Genomic DNA, 6000 nt, shown 5'->3' with positions numbered 1-6000 from the left:
GTCTCATGCTCTACCGACTGAGCTAGCCGGGCTTACTGCTTTACAGCTAGAGGCATTCTGGTCGGGGAACTTTGTGGCAGTTATTGTTTCAAACGCTTGGCCTGTGTCCACAAGGCTGACATTTTGTCCAGACACTGTTTCAAATGACTGTTTCAAATTTGCTGGGTGTATAGTCTACCAACAAAGAATGGCATGCTCTAACCCCTGTGCCATCCAGGCTTACCATGTCGCTTCCAGAGGCATTCTCGTCGGGGACCTTTGTGACGGAAAACGTCTGAATCCACAATATTGTGGGTGAAGGTAAAAAATTTGCCAGTTGTATAAAACAGACACAGGTGAGGCACTGCTGGGAGTTGAACCCAGGATCTCCTGTTTACAAGACAGGCGCTTTCAACCAGCTAAGCCACAGCACCTCTGAATGGCCAATAGTTGATTCAACTACTCGAAGCCACTAAGCGTGAAGGATCGGCCTCCATAATGTAAACACGCCCAACGTGGGGCTCGAACCCACGACCCTGAGATTAAGAGCCTCATGCTCTACCGACTGAGCTAGCCGGGCTTACTGCTTTGCAGCTACAGGCATTCTGGTCGGGGGCCTTTGTGGCAGTTATTGTTTCAAACGCTTGGCCTGTGTCCACAAGGCTGACATTTTGTCCAGACACCGTTTCAAATGACTGTTTCAAATTCGCTGGGTGTATAGTCTACCAACAAAGAGTGGCATGCTCTAACCCCTGTGCCATCCAGGCTTACCATGTTGCTTCCAGAGGCATTCTCGTCGGGGACCTTTGTGACGGAAAATGTCTGAATCCACAATATTGTGGGTGAAGAAAAAAAATGTGCCAGTTGTATAAAACAGAAACAGGTGAGGCACTGCTGGGAGTTGAACCCAGGATCTCCTGTTTACAAGACAGGCACTTTCAACCAGCTAAGCCACAGCACCTCTGACTGGGCAATAGTTGATTCAACTACTCGAAGCCACTAAGCGTGAAGGATCGGCCTCCATAATGTAAACACGCCCAACGTGGGGCTCGAACCCACGACCCTGAGATTAAGAGTCTCATGCTCTACCGACTGAGCTAGCCGGGCTTACTGCTTGGCAGCTACAGGCATTCTGGTCGGGGGCCTTTGTGGCAGTTATTGTTTCAAACGCTTGGCCTGTGTCCACAAGGCTGACATTTTGTCCAGACACCGTTTCAAATGACTGTTTCAAATTCGCTGGGTGTATAGTCTACCAACAAAGAGTGGCATGCTCTAACCCCTGTGCCATCCAGGCTTACCATATTGCTTCCAGAGGCATTCTCGTCGGGGACCTTTGTGACGGAAAATGTCTGAATCCACAATATTGTGGGTGAAGATAAAAAATGTGCCAGTTGTATAAAACAGAAACAGGTGAGGCGCTGCTGGGAGTTGAACCCAGGATCTCCTGTTTACAAGACAGGCGCTTTCAACCAGCTAAGCCACAGCACCTCTGACTGGGCAATAGTTGATTCAACTACTCGAAGCCACTAAGCGTGAAGGATCGGCCTCCATAATGTAAACACGCCCAACGTGGGGCTCGAACCCACGACCCTGAGATTAAGAGTCTCATGCTCTACCGACTGAGCTAGCCGGGCTTACTGCTTTGCAGCTACAGGCATTCTGGTCGGGGGCCTTTGTGGCAGTTATTGTTTCAAACGCTTGGCCTGTGTCCACAAGGCTGACATTTTGTCCAGACACCGTTTCAAATGACTGTTTCAAATTCGCTGGGTGTATAGTCTACCAACAAAGAGTGGCATGCTCTAACCCCTGTGCCATCCAGGCTTACCATGTTGCTTCCAGAGGCATTCTCGTCGGGGACCTTTGTGACGGAAAATGTCTGAATCCACAATATTGTGGGTGAAGATAAAAAATGTGCCAGTTGTATAAAACAGAAACAGGTGAGGCGCTGCTGGGAGTTGAACCCAGGATCTCCTGTTTACAAGACAGGCGCTTTCAACCAGCTAAGCCACAGCACCTCTGACTGGGCAATAGTTGATTCAACTACTCGAAGCCACTAAGCGTGAAGGATCGGCCTCCATAATGTAAACACGCCCAACGTGGGGCTCGAACCCACGACCCTGAGATTAAGAGTCTCATGCTCTACCGACTGAGCTAGCCGGGCTTACTGCTTTGCAGCTACAGGCATTCTGGTCGGGGGCCTTTGTGGCAGTTATTGTTTCAAACGCTTGGCCTGTGTCCACAAGGCTGACATTTTGTCCAGACACCGTTTCAAATGACTGTTTCAAATTCGCTGGGTGTATAGTCTACCAACAAAGAGTGGCATGCTCTAACCCCTGTGCCATCCAGGCTTACCATGTTGCTTCCAGAGGCATTCTCGTCGGGGACCTTTGTGACGGAAAATGTCTGAATCCACAATATTGTGGGTGAAGAAAAAAAATGTGCCAGTTGTATAAAACAGAAACAGGTGAGGCGCTGCTGGGAGTTGAACCCAGGATCTCCTGTTTACAAGACAGGCGCTTTCAACCAGCTAAGCCACAGCACCTCTGACTGGGAAATAGTTGATTCAACTACTCGAAGCCACTAAGCGTGAAGGATCGGCCTCCATAATGTAAACACGCCCAACGTGGGGCTCGAACCCACGACCCTGAGATTAAGAGTCTCATGCTCTACCGACTGAGCTAGCCGGGCTTACTGCTTGGCAGCTACAGGCATTCTGGTCGGGGGCCTTTGTGGCAGTTATTGTTTCAAACGCTTGGCCTGTGTCCACAAGGCTGACATTTTGTCCAGACACCGTTTCAAATGACTGTTTCAAATTCGCTGGGTGTATAGTCTACCAACAAAGAGTGGCATGCTCTAACCCCTGTGCCATCCAGGCTTACCATGTCGCTTCCAGAGCCATTCTCGTCTGGGACCTTTGTGACGGAAAATGTCTGAATCCACAATATTGTGGGTGAAGGTAAGAAATGTGCCAGTTGTATAAAACAGAAACAGGTGAGGCGCTGCTGGGAGTTGAACCCAGGATCTCCTGTTTACAAGACAGGCGCTTTCAACCAGCTAAGCCACAGCACCTCTGAATGGCCAATAGTTGATTCAACTACTCGAAGCCACTAAGCGTGAAGGATCGGCCTCCATAATGTAAACACGCCCAACGTGGGGCTCGAACCCACGACCCTGAGATTAAGAGCCTCATGCTCTACCGACTGAGCTAGCCGGGCTTACTGCTTTGCAGCTACAGGCATTCTGGTCGGGGGCCTTTGTGGCAGTTATTGTTTCAAACGCTTGGCCTGTGTCCACAAGGCTGACATTTTGTCCAGACACCGTTTCAAATGACTGTTTCAAATTCGCTGGGTGTATAGTCTACCAACAAAGAGTGGCATGCTCTAACCCCTGTGCCATCCAGGCTTACCATGTTGCTTCCAGAGGCATTCTCGTCGGGGACCTTTGTGACGGAAAATGTCTGAATCCACAATATTGTGGGTGAAGATAAAAAATGTGCCAGTTGTATAAAACAGAAACAGGTGAGGCGCTGCTGGGAGTTGAACCCAGGATCTCCTGTTTACAAGACAGGCGCTTTCAACCAGCTAAGCCACAGCACCTCTGACTGGGCAATAGTTGATTCAACTACTCGAAGCCACTAAGCGTGAAGGATCGGCCTCCATAATGTAAACACGCCCAACGTGGGGCTCGAACCCACGACCCTGAGATTAAGAGTCTCATGCTCTACCGACTGAGCTAGCCGGGCTTACTGCTTTGCAGCTACAGGCATTCTGGTCGGGGGCCTTTGTGGCAGTTATTGTTTCAAACGCTTGGCCTGTGTCCACAAGGCTGACATTTTGTCCAGACACCGTTTCAAATGACTGTTTCAAATTCGCTGGGTGTATAGTCTACCAACAAAGAGTGGCATGCTCTAACCCCTGTGCCATCCAGGCTTACCATGTTGCTTCCAGAGGCATTCTCGTCGGGGACCTTTGTGACGGAAAATGTCTGAATCCACAATATTGTGGGTGAAGAAAAAAAATGTGCCAGTTGTATAAAACAGAAACAGGTGAGGCGCTGCTGGGAGTTGAACCCAGGATCTCCTGTTTACAAGACAGGCGCTTTCAACCAGCTAAGCCACAGCACCTCTGACTGGGAAATAGTTGATTCAACTACTCGAAGCCACTAAGCGTGAAGGATCGGCCTCCATAATGTAAACACGCCCAACGTGGGGCTCGAACCCACGACCCTGAGATTAAGAGTCTCATGCTCTACCGACTGAGCTAGCCGGGCTTACTGCTTGGCAGCTACAGGCATTCTGGTCGGGGGCCTTTGTGGCAGTTATTGTTTCAAACGCTTGGCCTGTGTCCACAAGGCTGACATTTTGTCCAGACACCGTTTCAAATGACTGTTTCAAATTCGCTGGGTGTATAGTCTACCAACAAAGAGTGGCATGCTCTAACCCCTGTGCCATCCAGGCTTACCATGTCGCTTCCAGAGCCATTCTCGTCTGGGACCTTTGTGACGGAAAATGTCTGAATCCACAATATTGTGGGTGAAGGTAAGAAATGTGCCAGTTGTATAAAACAGAAACAGGTGAGGCGCTGCTGGGAGTTGAACCCAGGATCTCCTGTTTACAAGACAGGCGCTTTCAACCAGCTAAGCCACAGCACCTCTGAATGGCCAATAGTTGATTCAACTACTCGAAGCCACTAAGCGTGAAGGATCGGCCTCCATAATGTAAACACGCCCAACGTGGGGCTCGAACCCACGACCCTGAGATTAAGAGTCTCATGCTCTACCGACTGAGCTAGCCGGGCTTACTGTTTGGCAGCTACAGGCATTCTGGTCGGGGGCCTTTGTGGCAGTTATTGTTTCAAACGCTTGGCCTGTGTCCACAAGGCTGACATTTTGTCCAGACACCGTTTCAAATGACTGTTTCAAATTCGCTGGGTGTATAGTCTACCAACAAAGAGTGGCATGCTCTAACCCCTGTGCCATCCAGGCTTACCATGTTGCTTCCAGAGGCTTTCTCGTCGGGGACCTTTGTGACGGAAAACGTCTGCATCCACAATATTGTGGGTGAAGGTAAGAAATGTGCCAGTCGTATAAAACAGACACAGGTGAGGCGCTGCTGGGAATTGAACCCAGGATCTCCTGTTTACAAGACAGGCGCTTTCAACCAGCTAAGCCACAGCACCTCTGAATGGCCAATAGTTGATTCAACTACTCGAAGCCACTAAGCGTGAAGGATCGGCCTCCATAATGTAAACACGCCCAACGTGGGGCTCGAACCCACGACCCTGAGATTAAGAGTCTCATGCTCTACCGACTGAGCTAGCCGGGCTTACTGCTTTACAGCTACAGGCATTCTGGTCAGGGAACTTTGTGGCAGTTATTGTTTCAAACGCTTGGCCTGTGTCCACAAGGCTGACATTTTGTCCAGACACTGTTTCAAATGACTGTTTCAAATTTGCTGGGTGTATAGTCTACCAACAAAGAATGGCATGCTCTAACCCCTGTGCCATCCAGGCTTACCATGTCGCTTCCAGAGGCATTCTCGTCGGGGACCTTTGTGACGGAAAACGTCTGAATCCACAATATTGTGGGTGAAGGTAAAAAATTTGCCAGTTGTATAAAACAGACACAGGTGAGGCACTGCTGGGAGTTGAACCCAGGATCTCCTGTTTACAAGACAGGCGCTTTCAACCAGCTAAGCCACAGCACCTCTGAATGCGCAATAGTTGATTCAACTACTCGAAGCCACTAAGCGTGAAGGATCGGCCTCCATAATGTAAACACGCCCAACGTGGGGCTCGAACCCACGACCCTGAGATTAAGAGCCTCATGCTCTACCGACTGAGCTAGCCGGGCTTACTGCTTTGCAGCTACAGGCATTCTGGTCGGGGGCCTTTGTGGCAGTTATTGTTTCAAACGCTTGGCCTGTGTCCACAAGGCTGACATTTTGTCCAGACACCGTTTCAAATGACTGTTTCAAATTCGCTGGGTGTATAGTCTACCAACAAAGAGTGGCATGCTCTAACC

The 6000-nt window shown here is 49.6% G+C and overlaps 23 non-coding genes across 23 annotated transcripts in view; all 23 read right to left on the bottom strand.

Moving 5' to 3' along the window:
* The window catches only part of trnak-cuu (transfer RNA lysine (anticodon CUU)), a 73-nt gene extending 41 nt beyond the window's left edge, over window positions 1–32 (bottom strand). Inside the window, exon 1 of the tRNA in view lies at window positions 1–32. This exon is cut by the window's left edge and continues 41 nt beyond it. This is a non-coding gene — a tRNA (tRNA-Lys).
* A 306-nt stretch (window positions 33–338) lies between these two features.
* trnat-ugu (transfer RNA threonine (anticodon UGU)) lies at window positions 339–413 on the bottom strand. Its single transcript has one exon. It is a non-coding gene; the product is annotated as a tRNA-Thr (tRNA).
* Window positions 414–486: 73 nt separating this feature from the next.
* trnak-cuu (transfer RNA lysine (anticodon CUU)) lies at window positions 487–559 on the bottom strand. The gene has a single exon. It is a non-coding gene; the product is annotated as a tRNA-Lys (tRNA).
* A 306-nt stretch (window positions 560–865) lies between these two features.
* On the bottom strand, window positions 866–940 carry trnat-ugu (transfer RNA threonine (anticodon UGU)). Its single transcript has one exon. It is a non-coding gene; the product is annotated as a tRNA-Thr (tRNA).
* Window positions 941–1013: 73 nt separating this feature from the next.
* Window positions 1014–1086, bottom strand: trnak-cuu (transfer RNA lysine (anticodon CUU)). Its single transcript has one exon. It is a non-coding gene; the product is annotated as a tRNA-Lys (tRNA).
* Window positions 1087–1392: 306 nt separating this feature from the next.
* trnat-ugu (transfer RNA threonine (anticodon UGU)) lies at window positions 1393–1467 on the bottom strand. Its single transcript has one exon. It is a non-coding gene; the product is annotated as a tRNA-Thr (tRNA).
* A 73-nt stretch (window positions 1468–1540) lies between these two features.
* On the bottom strand, window positions 1541–1613 carry trnak-cuu (transfer RNA lysine (anticodon CUU)). Its single transcript has one exon. It is a non-coding gene; the product is annotated as a tRNA-Lys (tRNA).
* A 306-nt stretch (window positions 1614–1919) lies between these two features.
* Window positions 1920–1994, bottom strand: trnat-ugu (transfer RNA threonine (anticodon UGU)). The gene has a single exon. It is a non-coding gene; the product is annotated as a tRNA-Thr (tRNA).
* Window positions 1995–2067: 73 nt separating this feature from the next.
* On the bottom strand, window positions 2068–2140 carry trnak-cuu (transfer RNA lysine (anticodon CUU)). The gene has a single exon. It is a non-coding gene; the product is annotated as a tRNA-Lys (tRNA).
* Window positions 2141–2446: 306 nt separating this feature from the next.
* On the bottom strand, window positions 2447–2521 carry trnat-ugu (transfer RNA threonine (anticodon UGU)). The gene has a single exon. It is a non-coding gene; the product is annotated as a tRNA-Thr (tRNA).
* Window positions 2522–2594: 73 nt separating this feature from the next.
* On the bottom strand, window positions 2595–2667 carry trnak-cuu (transfer RNA lysine (anticodon CUU)). Its single transcript has one exon. It is a non-coding gene; the product is annotated as a tRNA-Lys (tRNA).
* A 306-nt stretch (window positions 2668–2973) lies between these two features.
* On the bottom strand, window positions 2974–3048 carry trnat-ugu (transfer RNA threonine (anticodon UGU)). The gene has a single exon. It is a non-coding gene; the product is annotated as a tRNA-Thr (tRNA).
* A 73-nt stretch (window positions 3049–3121) lies between these two features.
* trnak-cuu (transfer RNA lysine (anticodon CUU)) lies at window positions 3122–3194 on the bottom strand. The gene has a single exon. It is a non-coding gene; the product is annotated as a tRNA-Lys (tRNA).
* A 306-nt stretch (window positions 3195–3500) lies between these two features.
* trnat-ugu (transfer RNA threonine (anticodon UGU)) lies at window positions 3501–3575 on the bottom strand. The gene has a single exon. It is a non-coding gene; the product is annotated as a tRNA-Thr (tRNA).
* A 73-nt stretch (window positions 3576–3648) lies between these two features.
* trnak-cuu (transfer RNA lysine (anticodon CUU)) lies at window positions 3649–3721 on the bottom strand. Its single transcript has one exon. It is a non-coding gene; the product is annotated as a tRNA-Lys (tRNA).
* A 306-nt stretch (window positions 3722–4027) lies between these two features.
* On the bottom strand, window positions 4028–4102 carry trnat-ugu (transfer RNA threonine (anticodon UGU)). Its single transcript has one exon. It is a non-coding gene; the product is annotated as a tRNA-Thr (tRNA).
* A 73-nt stretch (window positions 4103–4175) lies between these two features.
* On the bottom strand, window positions 4176–4248 carry trnak-cuu (transfer RNA lysine (anticodon CUU)). Its single transcript has one exon. It is a non-coding gene; the product is annotated as a tRNA-Lys (tRNA).
* A 306-nt stretch (window positions 4249–4554) lies between these two features.
* On the bottom strand, window positions 4555–4629 carry trnat-ugu (transfer RNA threonine (anticodon UGU)). Its single transcript has one exon. It is a non-coding gene; the product is annotated as a tRNA-Thr (tRNA).
* A 73-nt stretch (window positions 4630–4702) lies between these two features.
* On the bottom strand, window positions 4703–4775 carry trnak-cuu (transfer RNA lysine (anticodon CUU)). The gene has a single exon. It is a non-coding gene; the product is annotated as a tRNA-Lys (tRNA).
* Window positions 4776–5081: 306 nt separating this feature from the next.
* trnat-ugu (transfer RNA threonine (anticodon UGU)) lies at window positions 5082–5156 on the bottom strand. The gene has a single exon. It is a non-coding gene; the product is annotated as a tRNA-Thr (tRNA).
* A 73-nt stretch (window positions 5157–5229) lies between these two features.
* trnak-cuu (transfer RNA lysine (anticodon CUU)) lies at window positions 5230–5302 on the bottom strand. The gene has a single exon. It is a non-coding gene; the product is annotated as a tRNA-Lys (tRNA).
* Window positions 5303–5608: 306 nt separating this feature from the next.
* trnat-ugu (transfer RNA threonine (anticodon UGU)) lies at window positions 5609–5683 on the bottom strand. The gene has a single exon. It is a non-coding gene; the product is annotated as a tRNA-Thr (tRNA).
* A 73-nt stretch (window positions 5684–5756) lies between these two features.
* trnak-cuu (transfer RNA lysine (anticodon CUU)) lies at window positions 5757–5829 on the bottom strand. The gene has a single exon. It is a non-coding gene; the product is annotated as a tRNA-Lys (tRNA).
* Between the last annotated feature and the right edge of the window lie 171 nt (window positions 5830–6000).

The sequence above is a fragment of the Hypomesus nipponensis genome, chromosome 18, assembly GCF_054491055.1.
Source record: "Hypomesus nipponensis isolate SF chromosome 18, ASM5449105v1, whole genome shotgun sequence".
Lineage (NCBI taxonomy): Eukaryota > Metazoa > Chordata > Actinopteri > Osmeriformes > Osmeridae > Hypomesus > Hypomesus nipponensis.
This window is presented reverse-complemented; position numbering and strand designations above follow the sequence as displayed.